General features: G+C 40.6%; 1 long non-coding RNA gene across 5 annotated transcripts; it reads left to right on the top strand.

Annotated features, from left to right (window-relative positions):
- The first annotated feature begins 768 nt into the window (after window positions 1–768).
- On the top strand, window positions 769–9576 carry LOC148880443 (uncharacterized). Of its 5 annotated transcripts, XR_016104570.1 has the most exons (6): window positions 769–1825; window positions 3728–3873; window positions 3962–4066; window positions 8059–8358; window positions 8843–8994; window positions 9154–9576. It is a non-coding gene; the product is annotated as an uncharacterized LOC148880443 (long non-coding RNA). The 5 variants fall into 5 exon arrangements; XR_016104571.1 differs by lacking the exon at window positions 3728–3873; XR_016104572.1 differs by lacking the exon at window positions 3728–3873 and having other exon boundaries at window positions 770–1825; window positions 3988–4066.
- Window positions 9577–12452: the final 2876 nt, after the last annotated feature.

Raw genomic sequence — 12452 nt, forward strand, 5'->3', positions numbered from 1 at the left:
GGCTCGTGATTAAGTGTCCCGACTGCACCTCGGGGCAGCATCGTCCTCCCTCTCCCTAGTGCAGGCACCTCGGTACAGGGACAAACCTGCCCCAGACAGTTCGATGGGCGGTAGCTCGGTAAGCTGTGGGGAGCCCTATCTGACATCTGTACCTACTGAACCCAATGGCAGGGCTCTGATCCCTCGCCAGGCGGCGTTCCGCCCGCCAGATGGCATTCTGTTTGCCTCTTCTGGAGGGCATGACACGTCTGTCAGGCCCGTACCTGGCAATGGCAGTTTGTGGCGGCAACCTGTGCCTGCCACACTTGCCTTGGCAGTAACGGAAAGGGCGAGGGCGGTTATGCTAGGTATGACCTGAGTCCAACATAAAAGAACCCGAACCCATCATCCTTCAGTTCTAACTTAGCCATCGGAGTGTTCCCACTGGGATATCTCCCCGAGAACCCTTCACTTCCTCCTTCCTCTCAGGTGCCGTTCGTTCCAATCAGAAGCCATGTCATAGCTAGCTAGGAGTGCCCAAATCGTGCGGCATCAGATACTAATACTGTTCATGCTGAGGTGGATGAGCAACAGATAATTGTCTTGCTGAAATGGACGAGCCGAGATGGATGTGCTATGGTGGATGAACATTGTTAGTAGGACAAAGCTCAATGACCTACAAGAGAACAAAATCAGAGGTCTCGAGGTGGTTCGTCAGGGGAAAGCACTCAGATGCTCAAATTAGTGAGAGCAATGAGGACGTCACCTAGGCCAAGCAATTTGGGACAATCTGGTGTTAGCTGAATAGAGTTGATGAGAAAGAGAAAGCGAGAGAGCAAGAGGGCTATAGTGCTTGGAAGTGGTATAATAAATCAAGGCAGTTCCACGTTCCCTATCGCGGAAGGACTCATTATTCTACCATGTACCCCTCTTCGTCTAAGCTTCTCGGTCCATCCTGTAGTCGTTGCTCCACTCATGGATGTGATTTGGAGTGATGATGTGGTTGAGCCAACGTTCGGATTAGCGGCCATGTTAGATCCAAGGTGGCAAGCCAATCAGGCCAAGGTACGACCTCGTATAGTAGTTGGTGGCAATGAGAAGGAACTTCTTCTAATCGATTATAAGATCGTTCGTAGAGCTATAGACTACTGATCAGGCATTAGAAGGACTTCAAGTTGATAAAGTAGGTCAGAATGCCTTTCACGGTGGTTACACTTCTATATGAGTTGTGCAACGTATCGAATTTCTAGTGACAGTTTTCAACCTGGCTGTTTGGCGCTACAGGTCAAACGACTGTCGCTAGAGCCCAAAGGCTAAAAAATTCCTCCCGCCCTCCCTTGCCCGCCAGAACCATTCATGCCTCTCCTGCCCTCTCTCTCTCTCTCTCTCTCTCTACCCATTCGTCTCTCTCCTTCTCTCTATCTCAGTCGTCTCTCTGCTTCTCTTTCTCTCATTCAGTCGTCCCTCTCTAGACCACCCTCGTTCTCAGTCATCCCTCTCTCGCTCAATCGTCTCTCTCTCGCTCAGTCGTCTCTCTCTTTATCTCTCTCTCTCTCTCTAAGTTCTCTCTCTCAGTCGTCTCTCTGCTTCTCTCTCTCACTCAGTCGTCCCTCTCTAGATCTCCCTCGCTCTCAGTCATCCCTCTCTCGATCTTTCTCGCTCAATAGTCTCTCTATCTCTCTCTCTCGCTCAGTCCTCTCTCTCTCTCTCTCTTTAAGTTGCCTCTCTCTCGCACTCGCGCTCTCTCTATCGCTATATCTCTCACACACGGTTGCACATCAACATCAGAAATTCTCTCTAGCTCTCACGGTCTCTTTCAGACACATCCACAACATTTGATTCACAGGTAAATATATCTCTCTTTCCTTGCTATTTGTTTGGGTTTCTTCATTATTGTGAGAGTTTGTTTCTATAAATGTCAAATCGGTATTTCTTGCTCCACATAATGAAGTCTGGTTATATGTTTCAATTCCGGTTTCTAAAAAATTGCTGACTAACATGTTACTTGGGGTTCAGGAGAACCCATTATCAAGCCTTGTTAATTAACATTTGTAAGATATGGGAGATATTATCAAGCCTTGTTAATTAACATGTATTTATAGAAAACCTTGTAAAGCCTACTAAAGGCACATTCTCTTGTTGAATTAAATTAGTGTTGTAGATGGTGATAAAGGGAGTTCGTTAGGAAACTTAATTGAATAATGAATATAATAGCAGGATCCTCTGCAGGAGAAGGGAGCTTGTCATCATTGCATATGTGAAACATGTAAAATTGGAAGTTAAACTAGAGTAGCTAGGGTACGTAGTGGCTTATTAGCATGCACTAAAGAAGGAGATGCTAGTCAATTGACAGTTGATTACAAACGTTTGTTCCCTTGAATAATTCTTACCCATACAAGGTCTGTATGTAAAAGGCAAAAGAGAGTTCCAAAAATCAAGTCTGATACGAGTACTCTTCTTACAAAAGGGCAAGCTCTACATCTCTTAGGCTTTGGGATATTCTTGCTAGCTCACCTTTATAGGTTGATGATTTCCTTTAAGTGGGATCTCTCTCAATCACCTTAATTAGAAGGGATCGAGGTCTTAAAGTAGAAAATATATATGGTATTTCATAGACCTTGAAGTTGAAAAGAACATAACCAGCAACAGTTCAAGCTATCTTATATGCCTGGTCTTACTCCTGCCAAACTTCCTGACTTTTTAGTATTGAAAAATACAAATTAAATCCAAATCAACTTTATTAATAGATAAACATTAATTTTAGGTAGGTGTATATCAGCATAAATTTAAATGTTTAAATATTATAATATTGGTTCATTATCAGATCCGGTTGAGATAGATCCATATTTGATCCACCAGTTATATATGAATGGATCAAATTTCAATGGCCTTAATCATATCGGGTTTGAATTTAAATTGGGATAAATGGACATCAATTTATAGCCATAACTCCAACTTTTCTGTGACAAATGGTTCAGTCTGGAATTAGAATTCTGTTGTAATGTTTTCAAATCCAGACCCTGTTAAGTATGGCCTGGCATGTTGGGCATTCAATTAGAGGGGGACCAATTGACCCCTCTAACAGGGTGCATTCTGAAGTTTGGGCTGAACATTAGACAAATCTGAGTCATTTGATTTAGATTCAGAAAAATAAAATGGAAAAAAATTATTTTGTAAATACATATTTCAAGTGAGTGGTTCTGTGTGAGTTAATCCTAGAGGAGTTCATTCGATAAAAAATCATTAAAATAATTGATTTGGGCCTAATGGAATGACAAATCCATTAAACTAATAGACATTGACTTGTAATGTCAGTACATTAAATTAGTCAGTATCATGCCAGAGATTACCGACAGAGGGATCAGCTTCTGAGAAAACTGATTATGCTCATCTTTTTTTTTGTCTTTTCTCATTCATCTATGATGAATTTGAGTAGTCTTATGGCAATATATATATTACTGCAGAGAGATTATCCAGGTAGCATTATATATTTTTTTTAATTTTTTATTTATGTGTTAGTGGACATGATTTCTCTATATGATGATGACTTATCAGAGCTATGGAGCAAGCTCCGATGAAGCTTTATGTAGTCATAGTTACACTGATAGGACCTCATGTCCCTTCAATTCCCTATTTGTTTGGTGAAATAAGTTTGCTTTTTTTTTTTGCTTACTTTTTGTTTCTTGTTGTGTCTGAGTTGGCCAACTCTAGTTGTGTGGATAATGAAATTTACTTCTCTGCAAAAAAGGTAGGTTCTGGATGGCATTAGAGACACCTAGCATGCTTAGCTACTGAACTTCACACAGATTTTTTCCATGTACTAGGCAATGAATTGCCCTTACTCCTTAAGTATAACTCAAGAAGGCCACCGATAAACTTTGGTGCAAATCAGAGGTTGGTACAAGAACCAACATTTGATAAGTATGATTTTACCAAGGTTTAATTGACTGTCTAATATGATTGATATTCTGGAAATTGATAGGATATACTGGGGACTCGGTTTTCCAGGTCACTGATTCTAATTGCAAAATAATTAATGCTATCTCTTGGGCCACATTGGATCATGGATGATGACGCTAATTGTCTGGTAGAATTTCACCTCTCTCTCTCTCTATTTATTCTCCAGTAGTATTTTCAACATGAAATAGCATTCCTAGGGTGAGTAGTGTTTCTTTTGGAGTAGCCAAGATACATGGGTTTGCATGTATCTAAGAAATTAAGACGAACTGCTTCATTGATAGTAACCTACTCATCATTGTAATGTGGCATTTTTTGGAACCCTCATCATGTTGTACTTCATATTGCCCCATACCAAACACATTGCATGGTAGAATAGTATGTAGGCGTGGAACACAACTTTTGCATGGGAGACCATTTACTATTTCTTAGGAGGTGCCGCATTTCATGTGAGTGTTTGATCATTCGTTTATGTCATATGTCAACCAATGGGGGACCTGCCAATACACAACTTTATCAAAATCATGAAAATCCCATTCATAATCTTTTTCCAGCACACTTTTTAATACAAGTTGAATGAATTATTTGCTTTGAGCAAATATGTAAAATGTGTCCTGCCAATACACTCTTTTTAATAAAAGGGTGAAAGCCATACAATGAATGCATCAATGAGAACTGCATTCTTCATTCTTTCTGTGTATTTATATAGGAATGAGAACTATGTGGATCTATTTTACTTCCTTCCCCTGAAATTCTGGACTACTTTGATGTTGCATACAACTGTTTAGTCAATTGTTTGCTTGGATTAATGCTATCTGTGATATAGTCAGTAAAATACTGATCAATTTCAGTTAATTTTCCAGTAAAACTTACTTAATCTCTTCAAGAGGACAGGTCTAAAGCTGGTTTCCAAGGTTTTCTAGGATTACAATTGTTCCTTGTAGGGTGGATTGGTTTTGTTCCTTGTAAAGGTAATGGATTCTGTGTATTGTGCACGGCTTCTATTGTCATCATCATAGAATAATGTATTCTATTCTCTCTCAAATATATTCTTCCTTTCTTGTATTTCCAAGTTTTGCAGCTGAAGTTTCAGTTTCAGAACAATTTTATATGTTAAAGTGGAAATAACAAAGAGACTTTTAAAAGGCACCTCAAAAAATAGTGTTTCAAAGCCTTAACCCATCCCCTTCTCCCATGACCATGAGAATTGCTTGACAAGTGGTTGATTTTCCAAAATACCACATGCTCTGCAGCTATAGATCATGATGCAATAATATTTGATCAGTCTGGGCAAATCCAATGGGTGCCAATGACAGCTTGACTACATCATGCAGAATTGAGTCAAATTCTGAACCTGAGAGTTATGATATATATATTTGAGTCAGTTCAGTTATTTATCCTAATACAAACCTTTTTACATGTGCTAAATTCAGATAAGTGAGGTGGTGTTATTGATCAGAAAAAAAGGAAAAGTGAGATGGTACTGGATGGATGATACTTAGAGGATGATGGGAGGGGGAACATAGTGCATGTGTATCTGATCACATACTGTATTAGATGGTTTGGTCTTTAGAGTCTTACAAAAATGGGCTGGAGTTTGTTGGGTATGCTATGAACAGCTGTTTCTCATCAATAGAGAAATTAGGATATTGTTCACATCAAATATTGAAAGAAATTACTTGATAACTGATCTGCCACCATAGCATCCCTATCCTTAGTTATAAGAAACAGTGAAGGGAAAACTTCTATTAAAGCAGAGCTGTTGCACCGGGGTCTTGCAAGAATCTTACCCTTCTACCATCCCCTACTTTCAGCCTCACTGCTTGAAAGAAATTAGGATAAACCTTCTCAATCCCTTTCCAGATTGAACAACCAGCAGAAGAGGGAGTAGGCTCAGGATCCCAACCACTATTTCTAGTACCAAACTTCTCCACAATCAGTTGACACCACAAGGTTTGGGGTTGAGAATTGAAGAGTCAAAGCCACCTACCTAAAAGAGCACTATTAACTTGTCTGAAGCTTCTCACACCTTAGCCCCATTTGGTTACAGGTTTGCAAATAGTTTCCCACTTGACCTGATGAATTCTATGCTCACCATCCTTCGCGGTAATAGGGGTCTGGAATCGGAATCAGAATGGACTATTCTGATTCCAACTGTTTGGTTGGGAGGAATCGGAATCCTATTCCAATCTCTGCTGGATTGGCATTCCCCCATTTGAGGGGATGGCCATTCCATGCTCCTCCCTTGGGAATGAAATCTCATTCCTGCTGATTTTAATTCTCATTTCCATTCCTCTCTGAACAAAACAGACTATGGGAATGGATCATTCCGAATCGGAATCCAAAGGAAAGTAAGTTTTGAAATTCTTCTTGAGAATTTTAAGTGATTGATTTTAATTCCTCATAATCCAGATTGAGTTAGCAAGTGGGCACACTGAAAGGAGAAGAAAGAAAAAAGTTGAAATTTTAAGTGATTGGTTCGGATGCTACTTTGACAGGTTCCATGCATGGGATAAGGAAAAAGCAGAAATGGCCTACTTTGGCAGGTTCCATGGATTATTTTACTGGCCCCCAATCACAATTATTCAATTATTAGCACACGCGCACATACATTTATAATTAAATGAGCCTTCTTTTCTCTCATTTTAGTATATTTGGCATGATTTTTTATAGCTCAATTTAATGATATCTGATTGTCACATGGATTGGGAACATCTCTCGTGCTTATCATGGGGAGATGTTAATCTGATCTCCAATTTAACCTATTCTCCTCAACCCCTCATGGAACCAAAATGAATGAAGCTTGGTTACTTCATTTTGAAGGTTAAAAGAACCCTTCAGATATAAAATAGTCTCAAAGGACAATATGTTGTAACTTTGTGATGTTTGATCAAATTTGGTGAATTTGATCCATTCCTTTGGATCAAGGTGTGGTATATATCTTCAGGCACACTGAAAAGAATGGGTCAGGAGTCATGACCCACCAAAACCTTTTAGGTAGAAACAACAATGGTACCAAACACAACCTTAGGCAAGAGTTTCAAACCATAGATTAAGGCAAAAAACAAGAGATTTAGGGTCATCTATTTAATGGTTTAAAACAAAGAGACTCCCTGCTGTATCAAAAAAAGAAAAAACCTCTAAGAGACTCCATGTACTAAATCAACAATACCGGATCCATAATTATGATTATAGAATAAAGTTGAAATTCCTCTTATCTAATCTATCAGGCGAGACCCATCATCTTAATGGTTCTGATAATCTTATAGCTGCATTGTCTACGGTTAAAACTCTGTCGTTTCATCTTGAGCTTCCTGTCCAATAAGCTTGAGATTTATCTTCAGTAATCAGTATTAGACAATTGCAAGCTTTTCTAAGAGAACCCAAATCAGTGCCAAGTCATATTTTCAGTAATAATTCAGTATGGGGAATTCCATACTTCATCTTCATCATGGTCACCATTAAAGAGGATTTCTGGGTAAAATCTGCACTTGTTTAGTACGTTACAGAAGAACCTGAAAACAGGCTGAAAACACATTATTATGTACTTATATTGGGAACATTTTCTGTACTTGTGTATTATTATGTATGGAAGATGTTCCCAATGCACGGTAGAATGTACCTATGAAGTCGTTGTGAGGCGCCCTGTGTGAGGTGCAAATCCCACCGTATATTGGGAACATTCCTCTCTCTCTCTCTCTCTCTCTTTAATGCAAAATATAGGTCAAGTCGTCATTGATGACCTACAAAACTTTCCATAGGGCAACCTTACATTATTGAAATTCCCTCCCTATGACCAAGTCCAAATGAATGAAAGGACGATGTCTATCAAAACTCTACTTTTTTTTTTTATTTTTTTTCTGGAGAAATTAGTGCTGATTTGGGATTGAATTCATGATATATAATTTTTAGTGATTTTTGGTTGATTGTATCATTGTTTTGGGTATTAATTTAATAAAAAATAGTAATTTTTTAAATATAATTAATTACTAGCATAATCTTATTAGCATATGTAAATAATGCCCTCTAATTAACGGTTGTTTGCAGACTTCAGGAAAGCATTGACAAAATATTGTAATCTAGGCCGCAGCCTTGAAGACTGACAAATTTTTGTTTCTTCAGATTGAACTGATATCAAGATTCAACCACTGTCACGTGGTACCTTTGCTTGGCTACTGCTTGGAGTCCCAAGGGAAACAGGCTGAGAGGCTACTGTTCTTTGAATACATGTGCAGTGGCAATCTTAGAAATTGTTTAGATGGGGCTCCAGGGTAGGAACCCATGGACTGGGGAACTCGTGTTAATATTGCTCTTGGGGCTGCAAGGGGCCTGGAGTATCTGCATGAAGCTACTGCTCCAAGGAGATTGCATCGAGATATCAAATCAATCAACATTCTTCCAGATGATAAGTGGAGACCTAAAGTAAGAATCTTGAATTTGTTGAAACCCCAATCCATTACCTAATACTACATCCAGCTATTTGGCATTTTTAGCATGAAGTGGCAAGTCTAACTTGAACCCTTTCTTTTTGTTGGGGGGGGGGGTGGGGCACTTGAACAGTCTTTTACCCCCCCAACAAAAAAAAAGTCCGACTATGATACTGGAAATGCTGATTAAAGAAAGGTTGCTAGTAAAGCGTAGAATGGACTTGCAATAAGTTTAGAATGTTAAGCTAACACTTTTAGTCATAAAAACTGACGGGCATGCTATCTGAAGGGTGGAATAACTTGACCCTAAACTGCAAAAGGTGATCGAGTAATGGGTAGACCGGAAGGGAGGTTTTAGTATTCAATCAAAGCCTCGGGGAGTTTATAAGTAATATACCCATATTTTTTTATGAAAAATGTGCATATAGACCAGGGTTAAGCCCCTCTATGCATGACCACTGAATTTTAGTTACTAGCAGATAAAATTCATCATTGATGGGCATTGGAGGATTGACCCCAAGAGAGAGTCGGTTACTAGAGGACACACAAAATAACATCCTCAGAGTTGACAGGTGAAGTGGATATGGCAGAGTACTCTTGGCCGGATTTTTCTAGCAGCATTATGGCAGAGGTAATTCCTGTTGCTAAAACTGCTAATTGTGTGTAATATGCACAGAATTTTAATTCAATCAGGAATTTACTGTTATAATCCTTTTGCTAGATAAATCTGCACCATCTGCTCTTAATCTTGTTCTCATCTCTTCCGTATCATTTTTATTATTTTCTGCAGAACAGGCTTAAAGAAAGATGAATATCGAAATTCCATACTCTGTCCGATGACAAACAAAGGTCAAGCTTGCAATGCAAGAACAAGGAACCTCTCCACACAGGGTTTTTACCGGAAAGCATCCTGAGCAATGCAGGATCATACGATGTATGCATGAAGAATTAGAGTCTACTCTGGGTCCCCTTGGGAATATAAAGTGGGGGACCAAGGCTCCCCTGCGTCCCCTCGGCTCTGCCTCTGGTTGCAAAGCAAGGTGCGAGAACCTGTTTATGTGTGGGGCATGGGCTATATTGTATGCAGTAAACATTTTGAATCTTTCAGAAGCAATGGGCCATTTCCTATGATTGTACAATGATGCTATGAACTAAATTGTATTTGTGATTCAAACATTTTGAATGGAGAATGGTTGTTTGAATTTTATTGTAATTGATGTTCATTTTTTTTTTTTTGTATTTTATTTCGGTTTAAATGAATGTAGAGAACACAGGTAATTCGAAAAAAATTAGGAAAAAAGGTTGTTTGAAAAAAAAAAAAACTTTTAGAGGTAGTCGCGACTGCTGCTAAAGAAATTCAAGATTGCCGCTAAAAGGCATGCGCCAAACTTAATAGCGGCAGTTGCATCTTTAGCTGCAGTTTTACATTTATACCAATAGCTATAAAAACTGCCGTTAGAAACTTATAGCGGCACTTTGCAGACTGCCAGTAAAGTTTCTAGCGGCAGTTTTAGGGACTGCCGCTAAATGTCATTTTTCTTGTAGTGGAAGTACCCTTTCCAAAGGGCCTTGTGGGCAAGAGCTCAGTCTCCAAGGTGGTTGGCACATATGCATTCATGTATCTATCATAGTACATAGCCAGCCTCATTGAAAGCGAGGCTTTTCAGTGTCAGGTTTCCTTTGTTGTCGTAGATGTGGTCTTTATGGAATTGGCAGTACTTGTACGATTATTCTTGTTGCCTTGGGACTTTAGTCTTTCTAGCCACTTGACCAAGCGGTGGTTGTGGATTTGCATTAGGACTTTGGTTCTTGTTATGTTAAAGGGAGTAAAGTTCCTAAACGTAAGAGGTGGACCCTTGGCTTGCAGTCTTTACGATGGTCCAACCTCTTCCGATTGTGGCCAAAGCAATAACTGACACAGTCCTTTCACTTCAAGTTATAACTTTTTTGGCCTCTTAGTGGTGAGACTGAACCTCTTCGGCGTTAATATACTTATATGCCCAGGTGAGGAGCTTGGTCATGTCTCAGGGTTGTCTTCTCCGAAAAGCTAAAGCTGGAGGCTCACGGATTGTGCATCAGGGTAACCATAGTTACTAATTGGTTCAGGTTCTGGACTTGGATGGACTCTACATTAAATCGCTCTAAGAACTCCCTGAGGGATCCATTGTTTGGCTGTCTCAATTACATGAGGTCGGCAACCATTTTCTAATGTTGCTGATTGCTAGTGAACTATGCTGAAAACAGATCTTCATTTCGGTCTTAGGTGCCGATGGATTGGGGGGTAGTGCCGAGTACCACTGTCAAGTTGCTCTGTGTAGGGTAGAGTCAAATGCCTTGCACAACAGTGTGCCCGAGGCCTTGTGTAGGAGCATGGTTGCCTTGAACCTTTCCAGGTGGGGTCGTCATATTTCTCGAAGTGTTGCAGCTTAAATCCATGAAGAAGGAGCTCGTCCATAATTTGTTGTCAGAAGATAGGCCCTTGCTGGGCTGAGCTCCCAAAGCGAATGCGTGGTAGTTGAAGTGACTCCTTTTGAGCTCATTTAGGCGCTCCTGCATATCTTGAATTTCACTACCAATGTCACCGAGCTCAACATGACATGTGAACAATGCTGTTGCAGCTATTGTTGGTGTCCTAGGGGCCACACGTGCTGCTTGGTTGGTATATAGGTTCTGGAGTGTTGGGCTCCTCGGGAGTGAACGTTCTAGGCTTAGTTCCAGCTTTTGGGCATTGGAGTCAGACTTCCGAGGCAAGGGGTGTTGCTCACTCTCTTCATTCTGTCTTGTGTAGTCTTCTTGGTGCCGTTTGGGGTCCTCAACAAGAGGATCAACGTGAGGGGGCACACCATCACAGTTAGGGAGATCAGCCACGGGAGGCGCTGGAGGTTGTGGTATGTAGACCTGTTCATGGGCCGGGTAGCCTGATGATCCGGCCCGGCTCGGCCCGCACCCCTGTTCGGGTTTGGTCATGTAATTAGGCCCACGGGCCTGACCTCGGGCCTAATACAGTCGGGCCGGGCTCGGGATTTGTCAAAAAAGCTCGGCCCGATTCAGCATTATATATTTTATAAAATACATAATATGTATTTTATATATTATATAAAATATATAAATAATATAATATTTATTGAAATATATATATATATTTATAATTTAATATATACATTTTTTTTATTTTTTTCTTTATAATTTCTCTCACTCACTCTCTCTCTCTCTATTCAGCCGCTTCAACAATAATAACATGGGATAAATTTCGGGCTCAGGCCCAGGCCCGGTCTTCGGGCTTTTTATGAGGGCTGGGCTCAGGCCCAAGTTGTAGGCCCGATGGTCAGGCTAGGCTCGGGCTCAGGCCTTGGAAAAATCTGTTAATACAGAGTGAAAGCCCGACCTGAGCCTGGCCCATGAACATGTCTAGTGGTATGCACAGCCCTAGTGCCTCCATCATGGCAATGATGCACTCAACCTGCTAGAGTAGGGAATTGAACTACTCTTGGGTTATTGGTTGCAACTATGAGCTGCATGGGGTGAAAAGGGGCATTAAAAGTGAGACCCGCGCTCGATGGGGATTGAGTGCTAGAGCGGTTGGAAACGTTCTAGGGAGGCATGGTTGTTGGCGTACAAGAGAGAGAAGAAACTAGAGGCTTTTTATGTAGATTTTCATAAATGTGCCAATCTGATGTAGTCTGCATTGAGGTGAATGAATAGCAGATAATTGTCCTACTGAAGCTGAGATGGATATGCTGCGATAAATGATTTGCACTGAAGCGGAAATGATGGACGAGGTGGTGACAGCTTGACGACTTACAAGAAAATAAAGTCAAAGGCCATGAGGTGGTTCCCAAGGGCACTATTACGCTCAAGTCAGTTAGGCAGTGAGGAAGTCGGCTAGGCGAACTGTTTGGGACAAGCTGGTCTTAGCTGATGAATAAGCTAGAGAGCATAAGGGGTATAGTGGTCGGAAGTGGAAGAAGAAAGTCGTACCTCAATAAGATTGCCTTAAAATTTAAATGCTTGGGGGAGCAACGACACTCCCCACTTGTGGAAACACGTGGCTTGACAACCCTTCTTCATTTGGGGAGTTGCGAAGGACTC

Source organism: Nelumbo lutea, chromosome 1, assembly GCF_056320005.1.
Source record: "Nelumbo lutea isolate HS-2025 chromosome 1, American lotus-T2T, whole genome shotgun sequence".
Lineage (NCBI taxonomy): Eukaryota > Viridiplantae > Streptophyta > Magnoliopsida > Proteales > Nelumbonaceae > Nelumbo > Nelumbo lutea.